General features: G+C 37.9%; 1 non-coding gene across 1 annotated transcript; it reads left to right on the forward strand.

Moving 5' to 3' along the window:
* The first annotated feature begins 14,210 nt into the window (after window positions 1–14,210).
* Window positions 14,211–14,318, forward strand: LOC141722091 (small nucleolar RNA R71). Its single transcript, XR_012575123.1, has one exon. It is a non-coding gene; the product is annotated as a small nucleolar RNA R71 (small nucleolar RNA).
* Window positions 14,319–19,461: the final 5,143 nt, after the last annotated feature.

Below are 19,461 nucleotides of genomic sequence, written 5' to 3' on the forward strand. Positions count from 1 at the left end.
TAAGTATGTCAAGGATTTATTGAAGAAGTTTGGTATGGTTGATTGTTCACCTGCATCTACACCTATGTCTACAACTACTAAGTTGGATGAAGATAAGAAAGGAAAAAGTGTAGACATTTTAGGTTATAGAGGAATGATTGGATCTTTGTTGTATTTAACTGCTAGTAGACCAGACATTATGTTTGCAACATGTTTGTGTGCAAGATTTCAAGCCAATCCAAAGGAATCACATTTGATGGATGTGAAGAGAATTTTCAGATACCTAAAAAGGACTCCAAACTTGGGATTATGGTATCCCAAGGGAACAGGATTTGAAGCTGTTGGATACACGGATGCAGATTTTGCTGGATGCAGGGTTGACAGGAAGAGTACTAGTGGAAGCTGTCAGTTTTTAGGACAAAGACTTGTATCCTGGTATAGCAAGAAACAATAATCTGTGCCAACTTCCACAGTTGAGGCTGAGTACATAGCTGCTGAAAGTTGATGTGCTCAAGTGATTTGGATTAGAAATCAGCTAATGGATTATGGCCTAGTGTTACACAGAATTCCAATTATGTGTGATAAAACTAGTGCTATATCTATTATGGCTAATCCATTTAATCATTCTAGAACAAAGCACATTGATGTAAGGTACCATTTTATTAGAGACCATGCTGCAAATGGTACCATTGAGCTTATTTTTGTTCCAACAAAATAATAATTAGCTGACATTTTACTAAACCTTTGGATGTAGCAACTTTCACCAAACTTGTAGGTGAAATTGGAATGCTAAATTCTTCATCCTAAAGGCAAGAACTCTGCTAATGTTTTGCAGCAGATTGATTTCTAATGATTCAAAATTAATTTGATTTAATTAGAAATTAAGTGAAATTTGAGTTATAAATATTTCAGAAATCTCTGTATATTTATTTTTCAAAATTCAAAATTTAGCTTGGAATTTTTCAATTCTAAGAAAACTGTCTAAATGTTGATTTGCAGAATTCAAAAGAACAAAAGTACTTAGAGAACTGAGTTCTAGATAAGTCTAATTGACTTCTCGACAAGCCATTTTAAGACTTCTCAAGTGAGTTCTCGATAAGTCATTTTTCTGACTTCTCGAAGGGCTTCTCGACAAGATTTTTTATGACTTGTTGATGAGTCATTGTAGAGTTCTCTATAAGTGTTAACTCATAGAGTTCTCTACAAGTATAAAGTTTAGACTTACCAACAACTCAGAACTGAGATAATTTAATTTAATAAATTATTTTAGTAAAATACTTTTGACAAAATCAGTCTGATTTTATTTTGATTTATTAAATAAAAATTGGAAACAATTCAGTTCATTCAGGACAAACTGGGTATTTATTTGACATCTCGACAAGTCATTTTCTAGTTCTGGATAAGAGTCAGGAAAATGACATATCGATATGTATCTATTCTCTAAATATGACCTCTCGATAAGCAAATTTCAAACGTCCATTTTTAGTTCTCGATAAGTCATTTACCTTTTACTATAAATACCCAGACATCTCAACATACACCTCTTTATGCCTTCGAGATCTCTAAGTGACCTAATTTTTCCAATTCTCAACCGCTCTCTCTCGTTTCAAACTCTTTCTCTCTACTTTTTCTTACCCACTCAAATTCAAAATATTTCAATAACATCAAACACAATTACACCTTTCATCCCAAAGGAGGGCACCGATTATCTCGCTTTTACTGATACAAATCAGGCTCTTGATCCTTTCAAGAGTTTTATGAAGTTTCTCTCTGAAACATACTTTGTAGGTGCTCTAACAGCAAATCCAGTCCTGTACTCGGATGTTCTAGAAAATTTCTGGAACACAGTTGTGATAAGAACAGTGGTGCATGATAACCAAACTACTTCCATGGTGGTTAATTGCTCCATTCAGGGTCAACAAGTGGAATTTTCTGAAATTGATGTAAACATGGCATTGAGCATTCCTACTAAAAATTTGATGGAGGTTCCAACTCAGGATGAACTAGCAGAATTCATGTACTTCATCAACTACAGTGAAAGGATCAACTTAGCCAGTCTCAACAAGAAGAATTTGAGGAATGAATGGTCATTCTTGTTTGACTCCACTGTGAGAGCATTCACATGTAGGAATATAGAGTATGATAACATTTCTAGTGTAGTTTAGAAGCTGGTATTCTTCATGGCTCACAACAGACACATCAATGTGGGGATGCTAATTCTGCAGGAACTCAGCATAAGGCTAACTATGCCTTTGTCTACAAAAGTTAAGGAAATCTTCTTTCCCAGGTTTATAATGTCTACTTTAAATCATAAAGTTCCAGACATTCATTTACTTAATGGTATAGATAGGACAAAAATAGGCAATTGTAAGCAAGTGTCCAAAATTTTATTTGGTTCACTTATTACAAAGAAAAAGGTAAGTGTAAGTCTCAAAATCACTCCATTTATGTTGGAGAGATTTAGGACTTACCCTTACCCCATGCCTGACATGAGGTCTACAGTTATATCTAGTGCAGTAATGGTTCATGTACCTGTGGAAGAACAAACACATGAACACCAACAGGTACCTTCCCATACTGAGACCCCTTCTTCTTTACCATTAGAAGCTAGGAAACCAATCATTTCATCCTCTCAAAAGGGTAAAGTGAGTAAAAAGAAGAGAAAGCAGGCACCATTAACTGTAATCAATGAGAGTGGTGAGGACCAAACATAACAAGAGTTACCCTTGGTCAATAAAACAAAGAAGGCAAAAACAAACTGAGTTGACCACTCAAGCCACCTCTGGACCCTCCCAACATGATGTAGTTATAAAACAGGGACTTAAACAGACTCTAGAGGCATCTTCTCAACAGGGTGTCTCTATTGAAAAAAGCACTCTCCCTATTACACCTTTTAAAGAGTCTGCACCAACACTTGAACAAATTCAAGTGTACAAAAGAAGAAATAAGGATGGCACACTCAAAGAGTGTACATCTTGTGAAGCTCCCTCTTCTACTCAGGGGGAGCTGCCAACACTCAACTCTGAAATTCAACATCTAATTTCTCAAATTTCTTCTTCATTTAATTAAACTCTTGAATCTGATTCTCAAGAGTTTCCAACATCAAGTGACATGGTTCAAGAAACTGTGCTCACCACCCAGAAACCAAATTTAGTTGGTGAGAGGCTACATGCTGGGGTAGACCTTGATGACACCAACACAAACACAGGGGTTTCATCAGTTTTTACTGAAGACCCTGTGGTAGTTTCCAATGCACCTTCATGTGCAAATCAACCTTCACAGGTTGTAAGGTTTGAGGGTAGTACTCCTGAGGGGGAGCTATCTAAATCATCTCCAATTTAATTGGAGATTCCTCTTGCAGGAACAACTCCCCTCAAAACCCTAGCTGAGATTGCACTCACAATTGAAGCTAGGAGTTCAATTGCCAATGATTCTGCTATTGGGGAGGCAAGTTTAGCACATTCAAGTGCAAGCTCACTGCAAAATGAGCAAGGGTTTGAAACTAGAGTACATGAAAGTAACCTAGTTAACTCCCCTCTAATTCCAATGGAGGTTCCCACCACAAGTGGAGAACAACAAACTGTCATAACCATATTTTAATCTGTGAGTCAAATTGTGACATCTGTCACAGGTGGTTCTATTGAAGATCTACCCTCCACTTCACAACCTACAGATATTCTTTCAACATCCAACCCTACACAACAACCCTCTCACCCAATCTAATAATGGTTACAAAATGCTCAATCTCAACCAAACACAGTGGATGACCTTCTGGTTGATCAACTTTCAGGCCTTGCAAACATCACACAATATCTGCTCACTACAAATATGTCAAATTAAGACTATCAGACAATTCTGCTTACCTATAATGAAGATGTTGAAAAGCAAAATCAGAAGATAGTGAATGAAGTTGAGCGGGATGGGAATGTGGATGTTTGGCTTTCTAAGGACTTCACCTTAGAGATGGATGAGGTATTGGCAAGGTTCAGAGAGGAACATGTCATTATTTTTGGGTATAATGCCAAGATCCTCAATCCACAGGAAGTCTATGATGCAGTCAATGAAGTCTACAAGGCTTAAATCAAGGCTTTTCACCTCTTTGGTAAAACACTACAGGTGACTTTGACTGGTCATCAAGATAAAATCAGAAAGCTGGTCAGGGAGAAGATGGATGAGATTATTAATTCATAAGTTGAGATCAAATCAAAATTCAAAACCTTTGCAGAACAAATGGCAAGATTTGGTCTAACTACAATGGATGCAAATATCAAAAATTTAAGCAATCTTTTGTGGCTTTGCATGAGGTGGTTCAACAGCACATTACAAATTCAAATGACACCAGACTCAAGCTGAATCAACTTCATCAAACTAGATATGAGCCATCTGCTCTTCTCATGGAAGGAATCAAGGTGGTTGTTCAAGCAACATTTGGCACTTCAACATCTTAAAGAACTCAACAACCCATATCAACCTCAACCAAATTACAAATCCAGGCTCTTTAGTCTCAAGTTTCTACCTTGCAGTCAGCAAATAAATCTTTAACAACTCAAGTATCCCAACTCACAACAATGGCGGCAAGTCAACAGGCTGATATCCAGACCCTGGTGGACTCTCACAAGCACCTCCAAATGCAAAATTCAGTGTCTTTGGGAGCCATCATGAGTGCACTCAACATTCCACTACCTGCACTTCTAGATGCTGTGAGGCCTGAAATCCCTACACCTCTTATCTTGCCTGCTAACAAGCCTAAGGGGGAGATTGAGGCTAGGCTACTAAGATCATCCCAAACATCTACATCTGTTCAAGCTGCTAATAAAGGAAAATCTCAAGAAGTTGATGTTGGAATGGAGAGGCTTATCAAAGCAGCTGAGGGACCTAGTCTAAGCAAGGAATTTGAGGATTTTCTAAAGGCTCTCAAGGATTCTTTCAACAAAAACTTCATCACCTACAAGAGGGCTTTGAACAAGACCATAAACTTCATAAGGGTGATTTTGGTAACCAAGGGTAATTTTCAGGAAAAGAGAGTTGTGATAAACATAAATGACTCTGGTGTAGACAGATGCATGCAGGTGTCCCTTAATTTTCTTACATCAAGAAGGGCATCTGAATTGGATATCTTCATTGAAAAAGTCAACAGAGTAATTAGTAAAGACACTCTCTTGCTTAAGGAATTACAAAGAGCTCAAGAAGCTGCTTTTCCAAAAGCTGTTAGGGCGAAAACACGCGCTAAATTACACGAAAGTATACGCGTTTGCACGTAATATAGAATACTTTCTAGTTCGTTCCCACATAGACTCTTTTTGGTTAACTTAAGATTATGCACCTATGCAACAATGGTATGGCTATCGCTCAATACTAAGATAAATAACAAGTTGAGATATTTATAACTAAGATTAAACTAACATGCAATTAACTATGGTGATAACAACTGATCAGATAACACGAAACTAGTAAACGCCAACTGTCGTTGTACGAATACCCTACTACCAGACTACATAAAAGAGATAGAAGCTGAATAGATACCAATTATGTTGAGATCCTATATGTCTATAGAATTTGACAACATAAAGGTTTAATGAGCAAGTTATCTATCATGATTATATAGGGCAAGTAAGATGATTAAGATTACCTACGAATCATGCATAACAATTATACATGAACCTATGCTAGCATGAAAAGTTCTAAATCTCTATTTTCACTGTCGCTTCAATAGAGATTAACACACTATCTTATAAGTTCGCGATGCTCATAAGATGAATAAGCACAATCAATACTAGGATATCATACAGTCACCACACACTTAGGTATCAAAATAATTAACTATAGAAATTCATAAGTAAATCCGTTAGAACCCCACGATAACGATTAGTTCATAATCGAACTCATTGTCACCATGGGTTCCAATGAAAGCATGGTAAATAAACTAGGTCTTTATAAACTGAATAAATATATAAAAGTACGTTAACAAGAGTATTAGGTTCCAACAACAAAGAAAACAGGCATCCAAGATTACAACTTAAGCAAAGAATCACAAGTAAAAATAAGATCTTCTTCTCCTTCGTTGTATTGTGCTATTAGGTCTTCTTATTGCTCTCTCCTTGCCCCCGTATATGAAAAACGTCTTTTAAGAGTCCTTAAATACCAGCCCAACTAGTGTAGAAGTCCACAAAATCAATCTTTTATTAGCCCAGGATTCTGAAAAATTGACCTAGCGCGGCCGCCCTGAGATCGCGCGCGGCCGCCCTGGCTTTCTGTTAAACGAGCGCGGCCGCTCCCAAGTGGAGCGCGGCCGCCCTGAGCTTCTGGAAAATCTGGATTTTTTCTGTTTCTTGACCTTCGCATGCTGGTTCCTTTCGCGCACTCGACCGATGCTCCATCCTAACACCCTTTTAAGCTTAAAATAATGTAAATTCTATTCTTTTTCCAAATATACCCTGAAATGCAAAACACTACAAAAACACATCAAAAACACAAACAACTTGAGTATCAATCACCAATTCGAGCCTTTACAAAGCGTTCGAAGTGGATATAAATGCCACTTATCACACCCCCAAACTTGAATCGATGTTTTTCCTCAAGCATAACAGACTCAAAAAATAAGAAATAAAAATGCATGAATGCAACTAATATGAATGCAATGATCCCCTCAGAATAACTAAACCAATCAATAAATAATATCTCAAAGAATGTAATTATTCGCACAAAGTTCAATCAAACCCCACCAATCAACTCACAAGCCAAAAATGTGCGTGTGTGCAATTGCTTAACAAATACACTCTCAAAACTAGATCAATAACCATAACTCACCTCTCGTCAAAATAATCACAAGGTTATAAACAGGATAAACGATAAACACAAAATGACTGACAATACTTCAATTTTTATCAGAGTTATACAAGGATTCATGCTTTTATTGATAACACATAAAAAACACAAACATGCTTATTTGATCGTGCAATGAGCGAGGTCCATAAAAGACTTATGCAATAATACCCATGTAGCGAGCGTTAGGTTAGCGGATCCCGGACTATAAAAGCCTTAGGTCACTAGGCACGAAGTCCCCTAGAACTTAATAACTCGAGTATTAAAGAGCCCACTCGTAATCAATATACATACCACATATTTTTTTTCTTTTTCTTTTTTTCTTTTTCTTTTTTTTTGCTCTTTTTTCCAACAATTTCTGAACGTATGCATTTCACTCCATCTCGTTCAACCCTAGACTACTCATAAAAATATGAGCCTACTACTAACCATTTGACGCCTAGCCACAACTAGCATTGAAATCCAATGTTTTTCTCAAATTTAAAAAAAATCATGTTATTTCGTCACTAAGAGAATAACATAAATTATAGACATAAACAAGTGATTAAACCTCGACAAACAAACAAGTCATGATCATGATCTAGCACTCAAGCAACCTATAAGACTTAGTGAAAATTTTCTTGTTCCTAGCATGTAAATCAACTCATTAGGACTTAACATTCCTCTATACGACATCATTATACTCGAATCAACATTACAAATTAATCGAAAAAGCAACCTAAGGGATGATGATATAATGCCAATGCAACTATATGTAACATACTAACATGATAATAAATACGCAAACAAAAACAAAAAACAAATAACTACATGACAAATATGCAAACTATATAAACTAAACTATCATGAATATGCATCTTTATGGATTCACATATAAATATTCCTTAACTACCACCCTCAAACTTAAAAATTTCACTGTCCTCAGTGAAGGTTATAGAAAGGAATCAAGGCATACCTACTCGGAAGAAGAATCATCATCACCCTCCGCGGGTGGAGTGTCAGGAGGCGGGTACACAGAATCCTCTCCAAAAACTGGTCACTGAATGTCTACCCTCATGGCTCTAAAAGCAGTACCCAATGCCCAAGTAAGATCCTGTACAAACCTGTTATGGATGTCATACATCGCATCCATCCGCCTCGTCAAACGACTGCGTTGAGCTCAAACCAGCACTATCCTCTGCCTCCTGCTGCTACTGCGAAGAACTAGCCTCACCCATCTGAAGTCTCCATGCTGCTCTGCGTGCCTGAGTCGAACCACCAGCATACGCCTGATCGGCTGGCTGGCTACCCGGCAAATGATTACAGGTGTACCAACGTCCTTTCTCGTCAGCCTTCCCACCATACCACGCCTGCATGCTCAAGATCATCGAATTATCGATGGGGGCGCTCGGTAACTGAAGCTGCTCGTGTGCGGGCCAATGAACTCCCACCGCAACACAAAGCTTGGTCATAATCGAAGCATAAGAGATAGAACCTGTAGTGCTTCCACGCAAAAACCAAAAAATACCCTAATGAATCACAGAACCAAGATCCACATAATCGCCCTGCAAAATCCCCCATAACAACTTCGTACGATCCACAGTCACATCATGCACATGAGAAGAAGGCATGATATTCACAAAATAAAAGCATTCTAAGCATGACCAAACCTGTTCATGCATGACGCAGGGAAATTGAGATACTCATTAGATCCCCTCTTGAACTTCCATTGTGTCCTCGGGATACACAGCGTAGCCACAATCAAATCCAAATCAAATTCATCCCCGTCTTATTCACCCACTCCTCCTGAGTTGGCTGTCTCTCGGGTTGGTTGGTAACCCTACGAATAGCCTCCGGAGTATAGTCAACTGTCAACCCACGCACCACCGAATACCCATTTCTATCAGCTTTTGCATTCGCATAGAACTCGCGAACAATACTCATAGGCACAGGTGCAGGTGCCTCACAAAACAAAACCCAACCCATCTCCAAGATCATCTCGAGAAGCTTACCATCCTTACCTGAAGGTAGAAAATCCATCTCTTTCGCTATCTGCTTAGTCAGCAACCTTGCGTACTCCGCTTCAGCTTCCGGAGTAACAAATCGTGGCCTCATACCCCCAACACTCGAAAAATCGGTAGTGGCGGGGTTAGTGCTGCTGCTTACTTGAGTGCAAGCTCTCTTTGGTGCCATTGGAATTGATAAAGTGATATAAGAGATGTGTGTAGAGAGTTTTAGGGTTTGAGAGAATAAAAGTGATGGAGATGGATGTATATAATTGTATGTATATATAGAGAATTAGAATTAAGATTAGAATAGAATTGGGATATGAATATGGGTTTAGTCGGGATAACAGGATGTTTTGTTATTTTGAGGGCTGGAATTTCGGGTATAAGGAAGGGAATAAACTTCTGTTGAACTCTATTTATTATTTTGATTTTTTGATTTTCTATTTTTTCGAGTCCAGGGCCTCGACGCGGCTGCCCCGCCTGGGAGCGCGGACGCGCCGTGTTTCTGCTGTTTCAGCATGGCCGCCCTGCTTCCCAGCGCGGGCGCGCCGTGCTCCTGGAAAAGATGCCATATTTTATGATTTTCTGATTTTTTGTATTTTCTTCTGGTTTTCTTCCTTCTATCTTCTACTAATATATAAGCTTGGATTTCCTCCCAAGAAGCACTTGGTTTATGTCGCTAGCTTGACGCAGAATTCCAAGATTAAGTTGATAATAAAATGGCACTAACCACCTCACGGTTTGCCGTATCTCCATAGTAATGCTTCAAACGTTGTCCATTAACCTTGAATGCCTGGCCTAGATCATTTTCAAAAAATTTCACCGCTTCATGTGGAAACACGGTTCTGACAACAAACGGCCCTAACCATCTTGACTTTAATTTTCCAGGAAAAAGTCGGATATGAGAGTTGAACAAAAGAACTTGTTGCCCTGGCACAAATGATTTGAGCACTAGACCCCAATCATGCCACCTCTTGACTTTCTCCTTGTATATTTTGTTGTTCTCATACGCTTGAAGTCGGAACTCGTCGAGTTCATTCAACTGAAGCATCCTTTTCTTACCAGCTGCTTCCAGATCAAGGTTCAGTTTCTTCAAAGCCCAACAGGCCTTGTTCTCTATCTTCACAGGCGAATGACATCCTTTACCATAAACCAATTAAAACAGTGACATGCCTAGCGGAATTAAAACAACTTCATCTAGCTTCAAAGACCAATCCTTTCTCGATGGACATACAACTTTCTCTAGAATACGCTTGATCTCTCTGTTAGATACCTCAGCTTGACCATTAGTCTGAGGATGATAGGATGTAGCAATACAATGATTCACATTATATCTCTGCATCATAGCAGTGAACTTGCGATTGCAGAAATGCGATCCCTCGTCACTGATTATGACTCTTGGAGTCCCAAACCTTATGAATATCTACTTGTGAAGAAAATTGAGCACTACCTTCGCATCATTTGTCGGTAAAGCTTTAACTTCCACCCATTTTGAGACATAATCTACTGCCAATAAGATATAATAATTATTACACGACGAGACAAATGGCCCCATGAAGTCAATTCCCCAAATATCGAAGACCTCAACCTCGAGAAGCACATTAAGAGGCATCTCATCCTTCTTTGACATATTACCAACACGCTGGCAGTGATCACACTTCAAAACGAAATGATGCACATCCTTAAATAATATAGGCCAGAAGAATCCTGCTTGAAGGATAAGAGTTGCTGTCTTTTCTCCATCATAGTGGCCTCCATAAATAGTCGAATGACAGTCTCACAAGATACCCTTCATCTCGCTGTACGGAATACATCTCCTGATGATTTGGTCAGCTCCTTGCCGAAACAAAAATGGTCCATCCCACATGTACCACTTCACCTCATGAAGAAACTTCTTTCTTTGAGCAGAAGTTAAGTCCGAAGGCATAATGTTGCTCACAAGATAGTTCCCAATGTCTGCGAACCACGGTTCTTCTTCTTGCACCCCAAACAACTACTCGTCGGGAAAAGACTCATTTATCAACGTCTTGTCATATAAAGCTGTACTTGGATCTTCTAAACGAGAGAGATGATCTACAACTTGATTCTCAGTACCTTTTCTATCCTTGATCTCCAACTCAAACTCTTATAGTAAAAGAACCCATCGAATAAATCTAGGCTTTGAGTCCTTCTTCGAGACGAGATAGCGAATAACAGTGTGATCAGTGAAAACTGTCACCTTCGTCCCAAGCAAATAAGATAAAAACTTCTCAAAACCGTAGACAATGACCAATAGCTCTTTCTCATTTGTGGTGTAGTTCAGTTGAGCACCATTGAGGGTCTTACTAGCATAGTAGACCACATGAAATATATTGTTTTTCCTTTGCCCAAGAACCGCTCCAACTGCATAATCACTTTCATCGCACATCATTTCAAAAGACTCATTCCGATCAGGTGCAGTTATAACAGATGTCATAATCAAGCTCTTCTTTAAGCTCTCAAAAGCAGCTTGAAACTCATCATCAAACTTGAAAGGGACATCTTTCTCTAAGAGATTGCACAATGGTTTGGAGATTTTAGAGAAATCCTTGATGAACCACCGATAGAAACCCGCATGACCAAGAAAACTGCGGATTCCCATAACAGAAATTAATGGATGAAGGTTTTCAATGACCCCCACCTTGGCTTTGTCCACCTCAAGACCTTTACTAGAGATCTTGTGCCCAAGAATGATTCCCTGTTACACCATAAAGTAACATTTCTCCCAGTTGAGAACCAGATTGGTCCCAACACACCTTTTAAGAACTGCGTCAATATTTTGCAAGCACTCGTCGAAAGAATACCCAAACACGGAAAAATCATTTATGAACACCTCCATATTCTGACCAATCATGTCAGAAAAGATGGCCATCATGCATCTCTGAAATGTGGCAGGTGCACCACATAGCCCAAAAGAAATTCTTCTGAAGGCAAAAGTACCAAACGGACAAGTGAAGGTAGTCTTTTTCTGATCTTCTGGAGCAATGCAGATCTGATTATAGCCCGAATAGCCATCCAGAAGACAGTAGTATTCATGATCAGCCAACCTGTCAAGCATCTTATCAAAAAAAAGGGAAGTGATCTTTCCTTGTGGCTTTGTTCAGCTTTCTTTAATCCATGAAAACTCTCCACACCGTGACTGTTCGAGTAGGAATGAGCTCATTCTTTTCATTAGCAACCACGGTGATGCCTCCTTTCTTCGGCACACACTGAACTGGATTCACCCAAGAACTGTCAGATGTAGGATAAATGATGCCTGCGTCTAACCACTTAAGAATTTCCTTCGTCACGACCTCCTTCATGATCGAATTTAGCCTTCTCTGTTGCTCAACAGTCGGCTTGCTTCCTTCCCCTAGCAGAATTTTGTGCATGCAATAAGAAGGGCTGATTTCCTTGATATATGCTATAGTCCATCCAATTGCCGATTTGAACTCTCTCAGAATTCTCAAAAGCTTTTCTTCATCACTACATGAAAGTTCAGATGCAATAATAATAGGCAAAGTAGATGCATCACCTAAAAAAGCATACCTCAAGTGTTTAGGCAAAGGTTTAAGCTCGAGTGTAGGAGTTTCCTCAATAGATGGCTTGAGACGCCCCTCAGCATTTTTGAGTTATGACAAACCAAGAAATTCAAAAGGCATATCCAGCCTTCGATTCCTAGGAGAAGCATTCAAATACTGCAACTGTTCATCACCTTCGTCTTCTTCAATGTCTGAATTTCCCATCAAAGCTTTCTCTAAGGCATCAGACCTTAGCATTTGATCAAGCTCCGAAGTAACCACGGAATCGACCAATTCCACTTTTAAGCACTCCTCTTTATCAGTAGGGAATTTCATGGCATTGAAAACATTAAAGGTCACATCCTGATCCAGTACTCGAATAGTGAGCTCACCCTTCTACCCATCAATCAAGGTTCGGCCAGTAGCCAAGAATGGTCTTTCCAAGATTATGGGAATCTTTTTAGCCTCCTCGAAATCAAGAATTACAAAGTTAGCAGGAAAGATGAGTTTATCCACCTTGACGAAGACATCCTCCATAATGCCTCGTGGATATGTAATAGAACGATCGGCCAACTACAAGGACATATATATAGGCTTTGGAGCATGTAAACCCAACTTCTTGAATAGAATAAGGCATCAGATTGATGCTAGCTCTCAAATTACATAAACACTTGTCGTACAACAAGTTTCTGATGGTGCAAGGAATAGTGAAGCTTCTAGGATCTTTAGGCTTCGGAGGTAACTTCTGTTGCAGCACATCACTGCATTCCTCCGTAAGAGCAACGAACTCTAAGTCATCGAGCTTCACTTTCCTTGAGAGAATACCTTTCATAAATTTCGCATAGCTAGGCATATGTTCAATAGATTCAGTGAAAGATAAATTGATATGAAGTTTCTTGAACACCTCCAGAAACTTTGCAAATTGCTTATCCAACTTTTGCTTCTACAGCCTCTTAGGAAAATGAGGTGGATGATAGACCTGTTTCTCCCCTATATTACCCTCAAGAGGAGTGTGTTCCACAGTTTTCTTCCTTGATTCTACTTCTGATTCCTTTTGCACATCTTCTTCAGCCACAACTTCAGATTCTGGAACTTGAGATTTTTCGGGGTTCGCTACCTTTCCAGAACTAATGTAATTGCCTTGACCTGCTATTTTGCTTCCTTCTTGCCTGGAACTTCTGTGTCACTAGGGAGTGTACCAGGTTGTCAATTTAACAAAGCATTGGCAATCTACCCAATTTGATTCTCCAGACTCTTGATAGAAACCGCTTGGCTCTTGCTCATGAGCCTCAACTCCTCCAATTCAGATTTTTCATTAGTTTGACTTGCACTTCCATGCGGTAGTTGTTGGAGTTGGAGTTGTTGTCTTGGAGCATATTGCGGTTATTGAAAACCAGGAGGATTGAATTGCTTTGCTGCATACTGCTAATAAGGCTGTTGCACCGCATTCTGATTGTTGCTCCAACTGAAGTTAGGATGATTGCGGTTATTGGGATGATAAGTGGCTGGAACTGGTTGCTGCGACCTCTGAAAGTTGCTTACGAACTGAGCTGATTTACTAGAAATAACACACTGCTCCGTCTCATGCGCACCAGCACAAAGCTCACAAATACTTTTAATCTGATTAACTCCATAATTAGCCAAAGAATCCACCTTCATCGTTAAAGCCTTAAGCTGAGCAGCTATAGCAGTAGTTGCATCCACCTCCAAAATTCCTGCTACCTTGCCTTGAGGTAGTCTCTGAGAAGGGTTATGGTATTCGTTAGTAGCCATCAATTCAATCAACTCATAAGCTTCATCGTAGCTCTTAGCCCATAAGGCTCCACCTGATGTTGTATCGAGCATGGGTCTAGACTGTGCTCCCAAACCATTATAAAAGCAATTGATAATCATCCAGTCAGGCATCCCATGATGAGGACACTTTCTCAGCATCTCCTTATACCTATCTCAAGCTTCACATAAAGACTCTCCCGATTGCTGCATAAATTGAGTAAGAGCGTTCCTGATTGCTGCACAAATTGAGTAGTGATATAACATGCTGGTAGAGAATGTAACCAGCCCTTAGCTTAATCCCTCAGAGAGAATGGGAAAAGCCTCAGCTTAACAGCATCTTCAGAAATATTATTGAATTTGAAAATGTCGCAGATCTCGATGAAATCTCTAATGTGCATGTTGGGATCTTCCGTTGGAGAACCCCCAAACTGGACTGAGTTATGCACCATCTGAATCGTGCTAGCTTTTATTTCAAAAGTATTAGCCACGATGGCTGGTCTAACAATGCTAGATTGAATGTCATTGATCTTCGATTGAGAATAGTCCATCAAAGCTTTCGGATTTTCTACTGGTTTTCCCATTGCAACGATCACTTCTTCTTCAACTTTCTCAACATCTGCAAAAACTTCTTCAACTACTTCAACTTCTTCTTCCGCTTTATCCAATGTTCTCTTGCGAGATCGACAACGTGTTAGCATAAACGCTCTCTAGAGTACCTGAAATTACACGAACAAGCAAACAAGTAAGTAAAATATCCGAGTCAGTGAACTTTAACGACCACTGATGTCAAGCACAAAAACTAAAAAATTAACACCAAGTCCCAGCAGCGGCGCCAAAATTTTGTTATGGTGAAAACACGCGGTAAATTACACGCAAGTATAAGCGTTCGCAAGTAATATAGAATACTTTTTAGTTCGTTCCCACAAAGACTCTTTTTGGTTAACTTAATATTATGCACCTATGCAACAATGGTTTGACTATCGCCCAATCCTAAGACAAATAACAAGTTGAGATATTTATAACTAAGATTAAACTAACATGCAATTAAATAAGAGATTAAAAGTGATTGAATTACTATATGAGACAAACATGAGATTCTAATTTCATTACTACTTCATTCAAAATCATTGTTCTCAACCTTATCATACAATGGTGATGACAACTAATCAGATAACATGAAACTAGTAAACGCCAATTATCGTTGTACGAATACCCTACTACCAGACTACATAAAAGAGATAGAAGCTGAATATACACCAATTATGTTGAGACCCTATATGTCTATAGAAATTAACAACATAAAGGTTTAATGAGCAAGTTACTTATCGTGATTACATAGGGCAAGTAAGATGGTTAAAATTACCTACGAATCATGCATTAAAATTATACATGAACCTATGCTAGCATGGCAAGTTCTAAACCTCTATATTCACTGTCACTTCAATAGAGATTAACACACTATCTTATAAGTGCGCGACGCTCATAAGACGAATAAGCACAACCAATACTAGGATATCATACAATCATCACACACTTAGGTATCAAAATAATTAACTATAGAAATCCATAAGTAAATCCGTTAGAACCCCACAATAACGATTAGTTCATAACCGAACTCATTGTCACCATGGGTTTCAACGAAAGCATGGTAAATAAACTAGGTCTTTATAAACTAAATAAATATATCAAAGTACGTTAACAAGAGTATTAGGTTCCAACAACAAAGAAAACAAGCATCCAAGATTACAACTTAAGCAAAGAATCACAAGTAAAAATAAGATCTTCTCCTCCTTCGTTGTATTGTGCTATTAGGCCTTCTTACTGCTCTCTCCTTGCTCCCGTATATGAAAAATATCTTTTAAGAGTCCTTAAATACCAGCTCAACTAGTGCATAAGTCCAAAAAATCAATCTTCTATTAGACTCAGGATTCTGGAAAATCGACCTAGCGCGGCCGCCCTGAGATCCCGCGCGGCCGTCCTGGCTTTCTGTTAAACGAGCGCGGCCGCTCCCAAATGTAGCGCGGCCGCCCTGAGCTTCTTGAAAATCTGGATTTTTTATGTTTCTTGACCTTCGCGTGCTGGTTTCTTTCACGCACTCGACTAAGGCTCCATCCTAACACGCTTTTAAGCATAAAACAATATAAAATCTATTCTTCTTCCAAATATACCCTAAAAAATGCAAAACATTACAAAAACAAAAATAACTTGAGTACCAATCACCAATTCGATCCTTTACGAAGCGTTCTAAGTGGATATAAATGCCACTTATCAGAAGCATATCTCCAGCCAAGTAAGGGAGTGGCATACATATGTCCAAACATTAAGAAACTCAAGAACTTTCTTATTCCCAGACATTGTGTCATGGCACACAAAAAGCTTATAATGACTTTGGAAACTAGATTGAAGACCAAAAAGAACAAGACTGATGAGGATATAGAGATGATAAGGATTTTGGGGAGATACTTGAGAGATCCTGAAGCCAAGTTGCCCAAAACACAATTTAATAAGGATGACTTGGATGATGATGAGCAGAAGAAAGATGATTAAAAACATTCTGGCTCAAATCCAAGTCAATCCTCCAAGGAAACTAGTAGCAAAGAAGATGAGAAGAAAATAGATGCCAAGAAAAAGGGAAATGATGAGAAGAAGGGTGATGAGAGAAGAAGAAAGAAGAAGGAGGAGGATTCAAGAACCAAGAAAAATGTCCAATCAATTCAAATCCAACTTGTTCAACCCTCTAAGCCATCAAACTCAAACACTTTACTACCTTTAACCTCTTAGCCTAAGTTTTTGTACAAACACACTATAAACACCATACTAAAAATACCAATCACTTTCAGCCAAACTTCTCTAAAAAAAATCTCAAACCTACCTTCTGTCAAGCCACCAATCAAAGTTCACTACAAATCTGTTGGAAGAAAACCAAAGAAACTGCAAGTTACTGAGATGGCTATTTGGAACTGTTTCAATCAAAATGATTTTCTACCTCTAAACTGGCGCATCACAAATGATAACTACTTTCAACAATTAGATGAAGAAATGGTCAAAGTTTGGGTTATATCATTGAGGGAAATAAAAATCTATTATCAAGATGGATCCTACACTTTACTTGGCAGAAATTTAATGGATATATTTTCAATCACATAAATTAAAAGGGTGATTAGCTTACTGAAGGATAAAGATATTAGCACAATGGCATGAAGATCTGTATTGGTTGTATGGTTGATAGTAAGGGAAGAAAGAAGAGAAAAAAAAGGCTGAAAGAGAGGAGAGGGAGAGAAAATATGCTGCAGAGATAGAAATGTTTGAGCAAATATCTGAAGAACTCAAGGCAAAGGGGATGATCAGAATTTCCAATGATGGACATTTTCTGAACATTAAAGTTGGAAAATTCTCAAGAGTCAGAGTTGGTTACTTGAATAGTTATTCATTAGATTATTGGCTCAAGCTTGTGAAAGCTCTAAGAGGGACACAAATCATAGAAGAACTGCAAGTACTTGTAGACTTAAAGGACCACATTAGACAAGAAATAGGCTAAGAGAAATTTGTGTAATGGATGAACTTATCAAACTGATGTAATCACTTAATGTATAAAAGTTGTACTTTTGTCAATTTTTTTTGTAATCTTATAATTGTTTCATTGTAACTTGGGGTTAGTCTTGTTACCAGGCATGAATTTGTGATAAGCAATCTTCTCACAAATTGGGGGAGATTGTTGTGTAAGACATGCCTGTATCATAACAAGACTAAGTCAAATTAACAGTCCTAAGAATTAGTTGTAGGGTAATCTAAATTTGTATTTTGTACTGTATTACTTGAGTTTGTAAAAATGTCAAAGATTATACTGGAGTATTTTTCTATAAATAGTCGCAAGCCTAAGAATAAACTTTGGAAGAAGATCATGTCTCAGAGAAACTATGAAGAAGCTTGGAGTTGATTTTTTTTTTTTAGGAAAAATGTTTTAAGTAAAGATATCTACAAGTCATATAGAGAAGTCATTCAAGAACTCCAGAATGACTTATCGAGAAGTCCAAAACAGCTTATAGAGAAGTCTTAGAGATATCGACAAGCCAAATGAAAATATGAAGATTGGAGATATCGACAAGTCAAATAATCATTAGAGATCTCAGAGATATCTACAAGTCAAAATGTACATAGAGATCTCTGAGATATCGATAAGTCATTTCTGTATTAGAGAACTAAGAGATATCGACAAGTCAAAATGAAGATATGAAGATTGGAGATATCGACAAGTCAATTTTCTCATTAGATATCTCAGAGATATCGATAAGTCAAAATGCTTATAGAGATCTCAGAGATATCGACAAGTCATTTCCACATGCAGAAAATTGGAGACCTCGACAAGCCAAGTTCACTTATTGAGAATTCAGAGACCTCGACAAGTCAAAGACACTTCTAGAGAACTCAGAGATCTCGATAAAATATTATACTTATCGAGATGTCACTCTATAGATCAAACTGGAGATCTCGATATGAACCTCAAAGTACAGAATGCAGACAAGTTAAATATTCAGGATTATCAATCAACAAACGATCTAATCAGTTAGATTGAAAAGTTTACAAAAGCAGTTTAAAGAGTACAATATCAAAGGTCAAGATTAACTGACAAAGGAAAGTCACAGATCTACAAGATATGCATGGAGTCACTAAGCCAGAAATGAAAAGCTTTAGAGATAACTTAAATTAGGGTTTAGTACATCTTATTGCATGTTGTGTAAACCTGTGTTTACTAATCTATAAAGTAAATACTGGTCATTTGCTTTTAAAAAGTATCAAACAGATCTAGTTTTTCTTGTAACTCTCTCAAGAGAGAAGCTGAGTTCTTTACTTACATAAAACTCGGGATTTGTAGCAAAACACTAACTTGATTTTAATACAAAATTAAGTAAATTTTGAAATATTGTGTGCACTGTTTTACTTCAGTTGACATAATATTACTGTATTTCTAATTAGCTTTGTTAACCAAGCAATAAACATTAAAAAACCCTTAAAAATATCCAAAACACATTCACCCCCGTCCGTATTGTATTCATTACCTAACATAAAATAAACAGTAATTATATTGATCACATAAATTATGGTATTCTCTCTTTCATTATTACTTAAAGCATTAAAAATTTAAATAATAATATTTATGATCAATTTATTGAATTTATAATAATTTGACACATCAAGCCTATATATATGATTACCGAATATGTACATGAAAAAGGGTTGAAATTATACACACGAAAATGACAGTGGTAAAAATAATGATACTATAGTCTCTATAGTAGAAATAAGTATGTAGTATAATAATTTGCCTTAGCTGTTTTTGTAGCCGCCTTACCAACTACAATGATCCATTCCCAAATTCACTC

The sequence above is a fragment of the Apium graveolens genome, chromosome 4 (assembly GCF_009905375.1).
Source record: "Apium graveolens cultivar Ventura chromosome 4, ASM990537v1, whole genome shotgun sequence".
In the NCBI taxonomy this organism is placed as follows: Eukaryota; Viridiplantae; Streptophyta; class Magnoliopsida; order Apiales; family Apiaceae; genus Apium; species Apium graveolens.